Source organism: Triticum dicoccoides, chromosome 2A (assembly GCF_002162155.2).
Source record: "Triticum dicoccoides isolate Atlit2015 ecotype Zavitan chromosome 2A, WEW_v2.0, whole genome shotgun sequence".
Lineage (NCBI taxonomy): Eukaryota > Viridiplantae > Streptophyta > Magnoliopsida > Poales > Poaceae > Triticum > Triticum dicoccoides.
In genome coordinates, this window is record NC_041382.1 from 719,405,249 (window position 1) to 719,414,657 (window position 9,409).

The window sequence follows — 9,409 nt, forward strand, 5'->3', positions numbered from 1 at the left end:
CCGGTTGGTTGCGGTTGCCAGCGGACGTTGTCCGGCGCGGGCCAGACACGTCCGGTGTGGCGGATCTGGGATTTTTTTAGGGTTTCGGGGAGGGGATCCGAGATTTGGAAAGAGGGGTTTATATATAGGCATAGAGGGAGCTAGGAGAGTCTAAATGAGGTGCGGTTTTTGGCCACGCGACCATGATCGAACGCTCTAGATGATGGAGAGGGTTTTGGTGGGTTTTGGGCCAAATTCGAGGGGTGTTGGGCTGCAACACACACGAGGCCTTTTCGGTCCCTCGATTAACCGTTGGAGTATCAAACGAAGTCCAAATGGTATGAAACTTGACAGGCGGTCTACCGGTAGTAAACCAAGGCCGCTTGGCAAGTCTCGGTCCAATCCGGAAATGTTTAACCCCCACACACGAAAAAAGGTAGAAATGACCACCGGAGGAGAACGAAGCGCCGGAATGCAAAATGGACAACGGGGAAAATGCTCGAATGCATGAGATGAACACGTATGCAAATGTAATGCACATGATGACATGATATGAGATCCATGACAAAGACAACAACACACGGAGACAAAAACCCGAACCCGAGAAAATAAAATAACTTAAGGCCGGAAATGGCAAGAGTTGGAGTACATGTTGGGTAAATCACATCCGGGGTGTTACAACACTCCACCACTACGAAAGGATCTCGTCCCGAGATCTAGGACTGAAAGACGTCGGGTACTCAGAACGGAGGTGATCCTCGCGTTCCCAGGTAGCTTCACGGTCGGAATGGTGTGACCACTTGACTTTGAGGAATTTGATTGACTTGTTGCGAGTCTTGCGTTCAGTCTCTTCAAGAATAGCAACGGGGTGCTCACGATAGGAGAGATCTTCTTGGAGCTCAATGTCCTCGAAGTTGACGGTGTGGTCAGGAGTCTTGAAGCACTTCCAGAGCTGAGAGACATGGAACACGTCATGAACATTTGCAAAGTTTGAAGGAAGCTCGAGTTGATAGGCGAGATCGCCTCTCTTGTTGACAATCTTGAAAGGTCCCACGTATCTGGGGGCAAGCTTCCCTTTGATACCGAAGCGACGAGTACCTTTCATTGGAGAGACACGGAGGTAAACATGATCTCCGATCTCGAAAGCCAAATCACGGTGCTTACTATCATAGTAACTCTTCTGGCGGGATTGGGCTGCTTTAGGTTATCTCGAATGACTTTGCACATTTCCTCTGCCTCTGTGATCAAGTCATTACCCAAAAGCCGACGTTCACCGGTTTCAGACCAGTTGAGAGGGGTACGGCAGTTCCTGCCATACAGAATTTCAAATGGGGCCTTGCCCGAACTTGCTTGAAAACTGTTGTTGTAGGAGAATTCAGCATAAGGAAGACAATCCTCCCACTTCATGCCGAAGGAGATCACACAAGACCTGAGCATATCTTCAAGAATCTGATTGACACGCTCGACTTAACCGCTAGTTTGAGGATGGAAAGCTGTACTGAAGCGGATGTTGGTGCCCATGGCCTTCTGAAAAGAATCCCAACACTTGGAGGTAAAGATGCTGCCACGGTCTGAAGAGATCACTTGTGGAATACCGTGCAGAGAGACAATCCGAGAGGTATAGAGTTCTGCCAATTGAGCTGCAGTGATTGACTCTTTGATAGGCAGAAAGTGAGCCACTTTGGTGAGTTTGTCGATGACAACGAATATAGCATCATTGCCACGCTTGGACTTTGGAAACCCAGTCACGAAGTCCATTTCAATGTGGTCAAACTTCCATTCTGGAATGGCAAGAGGTTGGAGGAGACCCGCTGGCCTTTGGTGTTCTGCCTTCACTCTTCTGCAGACATCACACTCATTCACGAACTAAGCAATCTCGCGCTTCATTTGAGTCCACCAATAAGCCTGCTTGAGGTCCTGATACATCTTCGTGCTCCCAGGGTGGATGGAGAGGAGAGAATTGTGAGCCTCGTTCATGATCACTTTACGAAGATCACCTTTGGGCACAACAATACGATCCTCGAAGAAGAGAGTATCCTTGTCATCAAGGCGGTAGCACTTGTACTTGGGTTGACTCTTGGCAATCCCAATCTTCACCTTCTTCACCATATCATGAAGAAGCCGGGCTTGGCGAATCTGGTCTTCCAAGGTAGGAGAGACTTGAAGGTTGGCGAGGAAACCTTGAGGAACAACTTGCAGATTAAGTTTGCGGAAAGCTTCACAAAGCTCGGGTTGATAAGGCTTGAGAATCAGACTGTTGCAATAAGCCTTCCTGCTCAATGCGTCAGCAATCACATTGGCCTTGCCTGGAGTATACTCGATACTCGGATTATACTCTTGAATCATTTCGACCCATCGAGTTTGCCTGAGGTTGAGATTAGGCTGAGTGAAGATGTACTTGAGACTCTTGTGATCAGTGAAAATGTCCACTTTTCTTCCCAATAAGAGATGTCTCCAAGTCAAAAGAGCATGCACAACTGCCGCCAACTCAAGATCATGAGTGGGGTAGTTCTTCTCATTGGGCTTCAACTGGCGAGAGGTATAAACAACAACTTTCTTCTCTTGCATCAATACTGCGCCAAGACCTTGGAGAGAGGCATCACAAAAGACCTCGTATGGCTTGGATTCATCAGGCGGAGTCAGAACTGGAACAGTGACCAATTTCTCTTTCAGAGTGTTGAAAGCAATGTCACACTCTGGAGACCAAACGTACTTGACGTGCTTCTGGAGAAGATTTGAGAGAGGCTTCGCGATCTTAGAAAAGTTTCCAATGAATCTTCGACAATAGCTTGCGAGACCGAGGAAGCTACAGAGTTGCTTCACGTTCTGAGGAGGTTCCCAATTCACAATTGCAGACACCTTCTCAGGATTCACCGCAATGCCCTTGGCAGAGATGATATGACCAAGATAAAGAACCTCATCGAGCCAAAATTCGCACTTGGAGAACTTGGCGTAGAACTTGTGTTCCCTCAGCTTATCGAGAACCAAACGCAAGTGCTTGGCATGATCTTCCTTGTTCTTCGAGAAAACCAGAATGTCGTTGAGATAGACCAAAATGAAGTCATTGGTGTAGGCGTTGAAGATGAAGTTCATCATGCGAGAGAACGTCGGAGGAGCGTTGACGAGGCCAAAAGACATGACAGTGTATTCATATGAACCATAGCTTGTCCTGAAAGCCGTCTTGGGAATATCTTGCTCACGGATTCGAATCTGATGATAACCCATACGGAGATCAAGCTTGGAGAATACTTGGGCACCTTTGAGTTGTTCGAACAGCTCGTTGATGTTGGGAAGTGGGTATTTGTTCTTGATGGTCTTCTTGTTCAATGGACGGTAATCAACACAAAGTCGGTCCGTTCCATCCTTCTTCTTCACAAAAAGAACACCACAACCCCACGAAGAAGAACTAGGCCGGATGAGACCCATTCTCTCTTGAATATCGAGTTGCTTCTTCAGCTCCTTCAACTCTTCAGGTCCGAGCTTGTAAGGACGCTTGCACACTAGTTCTGTGCCAGGCTCAAGATCAATAACGAATTCGACAGGCCGGTGCGGAGGCATTCCTGGAAGCTCTTCTGGAAAGACGTCTTGATATTCGCAAACGACTGGAATTTGCGAGATAGCATCCAGTTCACCCTTCTCATTGAGAGAAAATAGACGGATGGTATCGTCATTCGCGGCAAAGACAATTACATCCTCAGACGAATGAGTCAATTGAATCTGCCTGGCTGCACAATCAAGCTGAGCCTTGTGCTTAGAAAGCCAATCCATCCCGAGAATAAGATCAATATCCGAGTTACCAAGAACCATTGGAGAAGCCAGAAACTTGAAGTCACCCAACATGATAGAAACATCCGGGACTATTGAAGTAGCCCTCATAGACTTAGCCGGAGAAACCACTCCCATAGGTTTACCCAACATTTGTGAAACGAAGTCATGCTTGGAAACAAATGATCTTGACCATAAACAATGCGATGCACCAGTGTCAAAAAGAACTTTTGCGGGAAAAGAGTTAACTGGAAAGTTACCCATGATGACATCTGACGAGTCCTCTGCCTGAGCTGCATTCACCATGTTAACCTTGGCGTGCTTGGGGTTATGCTTGACCATAGTTGTACTTGCCGATCTCACAGGAGGAGGAGGAGGAAGACGCCTCTGATTGAAGCATTTGTTGGCATAGTGACCCTTCTGTTGGCACTTGTTGCACGTGACCTCTGAAAGAGGACGGTGATACGGAGCACTCGATCTTGGAGCTTGAGATGAAGTCTTGTTCTGAAAGCCAGGGTTGGGTGGGTGGGAAGATCCACTGCCACCTTTGCTCTTCTGCTGATACGGCTGACGGAACGGAGGAGGAGGAAGCCAATACTTCTGCTGCTTGGCCACTTGAGTAGAGGAAGAAGGAGTAGCATCTCTGACTCGCTTCTTGGAAGCATCACACCTCAGTTGAGCGGCCTCTTGCTTCAATGCCATGTTGTAGAACTCATCGTACCTCAAGGGCTCAAAGAGAACAAGAGCTAGCTGAATTTCTTCCCTGAGACCACCCCTGAACTGGTATATCATGCTCTTCTCATCAGGGACGTCCTGCTTAGCAAAGCGGGCGAGCTTCTGGAACAACTTGTTGTAGTCATAGACAGACAAAGAGCCTTGCTTCAGGTTGCGGAATTCTTCACGCTTGCTTTCAACCATGCTCTGAGGGATATGATGAGCTTTGAAGTCTTGACGGAATTCATCCCAGGTAATTGCACGTCCACCTCTGGAATCCTTGTACAGCTGGAACCATTCTGCAGCTTGATCTTTGAGTTGGAAGGAAGCGAACTTGACGAAGTCCTCAGGCCTGACGTTACTGCACTCGAAATGCTTGCACAGATCCACGAGCCAATCGTCAGCATTAGTTGCCTCAACACAATTGCTGAAAGTTTTTGGCTCGTTAGCAAGGAACTGGTTGAGTGTAGCAAAGTGATTCTGATTGTTGCCTTGGTTCCCTTGGTTGCCTTGATTGCGCTCTTGAAGAATTTGCATGATCAACTGTGTGTTTGCATTGGTTGCGGCCATCACAACTTGCCATGCCTCCGGAGGAGGTGGAGGTGGTGGCGGATCCTGATTCTGATTCTGATTGGTGCTCTTAGCGGGAGCCATCCTGAAGAGGTTGACCACCGTTAGCACATTGACAGATAAAATGAAGCTGAATCCAACGGAATGAAAATTGCAACATATAGTCTTCACATCCGAACAAAATGAACGAATGCATCCCTCTTGAAATGGTCACATATCCATAAATTGAGAAGCCACTTAGAATTTAGGTAGAGAAATAAATCAACAAGGTACAGATCAAGAACGAATACTCGGTAAGAAATCCCAATCTCAAACCAAATATCCGTGGAAGAAGAACTAGAGCTACAAGAATTCCCACCTATGAAACTCCCGAACCTTTCCGGTTATGCAATCAAGTGTTGGGGATACAGGGGAAGCATAATATCTCACCCAAACTAGCAAATCCTACATCCAGCTGTATCCATCCTTCAACACATAACCAAGAAAAACTTCGGAAACCATCTACCTCAACCTTCGAAAAGAATCCGTTATACAAGTTATGGCGATACTCCCGAACTCCCGCCCCAGTACTGGGTGGCGTCGAGGTTATCTCACCAACGAACTGCATAAAAGAGATTTTCTATGTCGACGTACTAAACTCAGGTATTCCAGAACTGCAACAATAAAATTATGACGACAACACCTCAGAGCTCAACTCCCCGGGACACTTCCACAAAACCCCTGACAGGAGGCACCAAGACAATGTTCTCGTCATAAAACCATCGGAACGATTCCAAGATACCCACGTGATCCTAAGAAAAATTTAGTGAAATTTGAGAAGAGAAGAGTCAAAACTCTACGTCAGGATGCCTTACCAGAGGGATGAGGAGACTGGGAAGTAAAAAGAATTCCTAAACTCTCCGATATATAATTCTGAAATGACTCAAAACATTTTTCTAGACACAACTCGGCGGCTAAAAACGATCAAGCAATGGGGCTCCTAAGGTCGGGGAAGGCTCTGATTACCAACTTGTAACGCCCTCGATGCGGCTATAGCTCCCACGTGTCGAGGCACGACTTAGAGACATAACCGCATTGAAAGCAATGTCGCAAGTTAGGCAATCATCAAAACATCCCATGTAATATAAATAATAAAAGGGAGATACATAGTTGGCTTACACTCGCCACGTCACACAAAGTACATAAATAGCATTACAACATTCAAACACTCATGGCCCGACTACGGTGCCAAAATAAAAGATAACCCAACATGCGACACGGTCCCGATCACCCCCAACTGGGCACCACTACTGATCATCAGGGAAAGACACGTAGTATCGTTGAGAGTCCTCGTCGAACTCCCACTTGAGCTCAAGCGCGTCATCTGGAGCAGAAACATCAGGCCCTGCATCTAGTTTGGAAGTAATCTATGAGCCACAGGGACTCAACAATCTCGCACCCTCGCGATCAAGACTATTTAAGCTTAATAGGTAAGGCAAGGTAAAAATATGTGGAGCTGTAGTAAGCGACTAGCATATATGGTGGCTATCCTGTTCGCAAAAGAGAGCGAGAAGAGGAGGCAAAGCGCGAGCGAGAAACTAGAGGACAACCTGCGCAAGCATTACTCCAACACCGTGTTCACTTCCCGGACTCCGCCGAGAAGAGACCATCACGGTAACTCACACTGTTGATTCGTTTTAATTAAATTAAGGTTCAAGTTATCTACAACCAGACATTAACAAATTCCCATCTGCCCATAACCGTGGGCATGGCTTTCGAAAGTTCAAATCCCTGCAGGGGAGTCCCAACTTAGCCCATGACAAGCTCTCACGGTCAACGAAGGAATAGACCTCCTCCCGAGACGTTCCGATCAGACTCGGTATCCCGGTTCTTCAAGACAACTCTGACAATGGTAAAACAAGTCCAGCAACACCACCCGCTGTGCCGACAAATCCCGATAGGAGCTGCACATATCTCGTTCTCAGGGCACACCGGATAAGCTAAGCATAGGGGAGCCAATGTAACCGAAGTTGCCACGGGACGGCCCCGCACGGTGCTCTAGGTTGGACCAACGCTCAGAGGAACACTGGCCCGGGGGTTTAAAATAAGATGACCCTTGAGTCCGCGAAACCCAAGGGAAAAGGCTAGGTGGCAAATGGTAAAACCAAGGTTGGGCATTGCTGGAGGAGTTTTATTCAAGGCGGACTGTCAAGGGGTTCCCACTATAACCCAACTGTGTAAGGAACGCAAAAATCCAGGAACATAACACCGATATGACGGAAACTAGGGCGGCAAGAGTGGAACAAAACACTAGGCGAGAAGCTGAGCCTTCCACCCTTTACCAAGTATATAGATGCATTAAGATAACATGGCAATATAATGATATCCCAACAAGTAAATAATGTTCCAACAAGGAACGGCCTCCAATCTTCACCTGCAACTAGCAACGCTATAAGAGGGGCTGAGCAACGCGGTAACATAGCCAATCAACGGTTTGCTAGGACATGGTGGGTTAGAGGTTTGACATGGCAATTTGGGAGGCTTGAAAGCAAGTGGTAGGCATCGTAGCATGGCATAGCAAAAGAGCGAGCATCTAGCAAAGCAAAGATAGTAGTGATTTCGAGGGTATGATCATCTTGCCTGCAAAGTTGTCAGAGTTGACTGGATCCTCGAAAGCAAACTCAACGGGCTCCACGTTAGCGAACTCGTCTCCCGGCTCTACCCAAACAAGACAAACAAGCAAACGGAACATAATCAACCATGTGCAAAGCTCAAACAATATGATGCAAGGATGGTATGCTATGCGGGATGCGATGCGGGATGCATATGCAAGATTTGACAAGGAATGCATGAACCTGGCCTCAACTTGGAAATCCAAGTGTGCCACTTGAAAGATGAGATGAAATCACTTGAAAACGATATAAAGAACGCTGGAATCGAAGTTACGGTTTGAAAATGGCAAGCAATTCAAATATGACACCGGTCTGCGATTTACAGCAAGTAGTCATCTAAATGCAACAAGATGAACATGCTACAGCACCCAAACATGGCAACAAAAAACATGGAAGGAAACCATTCATGATGCTTAACAAAAGTCTAGCACTGAGCTACGGCCAATTCATCCATTAACAGGTTCAAGCAAGCATGGCAAAATTGCATTTGGTAAACAGATTTCAGACTTAGTGAAATTAGCACTTGTCTGGAATTTCAGATCAGATAGCACTCTTCATAGCATGAAAATAATATGCTACAGGACCTGAACATGGCAAAGTAAAGCATGACATGGAGCTACTCAAAGAGCTTAACAAAAGTCCCTCAGTGACCTTGAGCCAAAAGGGATCAGAAAATACATTTGCAAGCATGTGAACATGGCAAAAACATAATCAGTTCTCAGACTTAGTGAAAACTGGAGCATGCTGAAACAGATATCAAGTAGGCATGTTTACGAGCTCGATGCACTCACTACAAAGCAAGTCATGACAATCTAAGCATACACCCATCAAGAATACACAAAATGCAAGCTAGACATGGAAAGAACAATACCATAGCATGCACGGATCAACTACAACATCATCGGCAAAATCGCTAACAAGTAGACAATCTGCCCAGATTCACGAAATGACAAAAGTAGAGCTCGATTGACTCAAGCTAGTGTGCTCCATAATTTCAAATAAAGACATGGATGGATAGAGCACTACAAGATTAACAAAACATCCTTACTGATCATCCTCAAACGAGGCACGGATCACTAGGAAACAACATGAACATATGGCCATATGAGATAAACAGCTCAAGGACTTAGTGGAAATGTTAAGTCCCTGAAATCAGCATTACCAAGTGCCTCACTGTGCAAGCTCGTGCTAGTCACCACACATATTACAAAAATACATGGGTTGCACCTATGGAAAGATGGCAAAATCCTTAACAAAACATATGTAGAGCACCTGGGCATAACATGCACACAGTAATTATGGCAAAAATGACAAATATCTAAATGGAGCAGCAGATCTGACAAATATCTCAAGTACCACTCTTCTAATAGCATTTCGGGCATCAAGATGAACTTAAATGAAAATGATGCAATGAGATGAAATGATGTACTCTCTGAGACGAACATTTTGATATGCTATATGCCAAAAACGGAGCTACAAATGCGGAGATATAGCATGATGAAGTTTGCAAAAAAATTACTGGAGAGGGGGGAAAGTCAACCGCTAGATCTAGGGTTCCTCGCGGCGCACGAACCGAGGCCATAACTAAGCTCGCCGGAGCTCTTAGCGGAGACGTCGAGGATCGTCGGAGGAAGAGGACGCCGGGGCTGCGGGGAGGCTCGCCGGAGGAGGTTCGGGCGCGGGGCTGCGCGGCTGGCGTCGGCGGCGAGGGGCGGCTGGAGGCGCGGCCT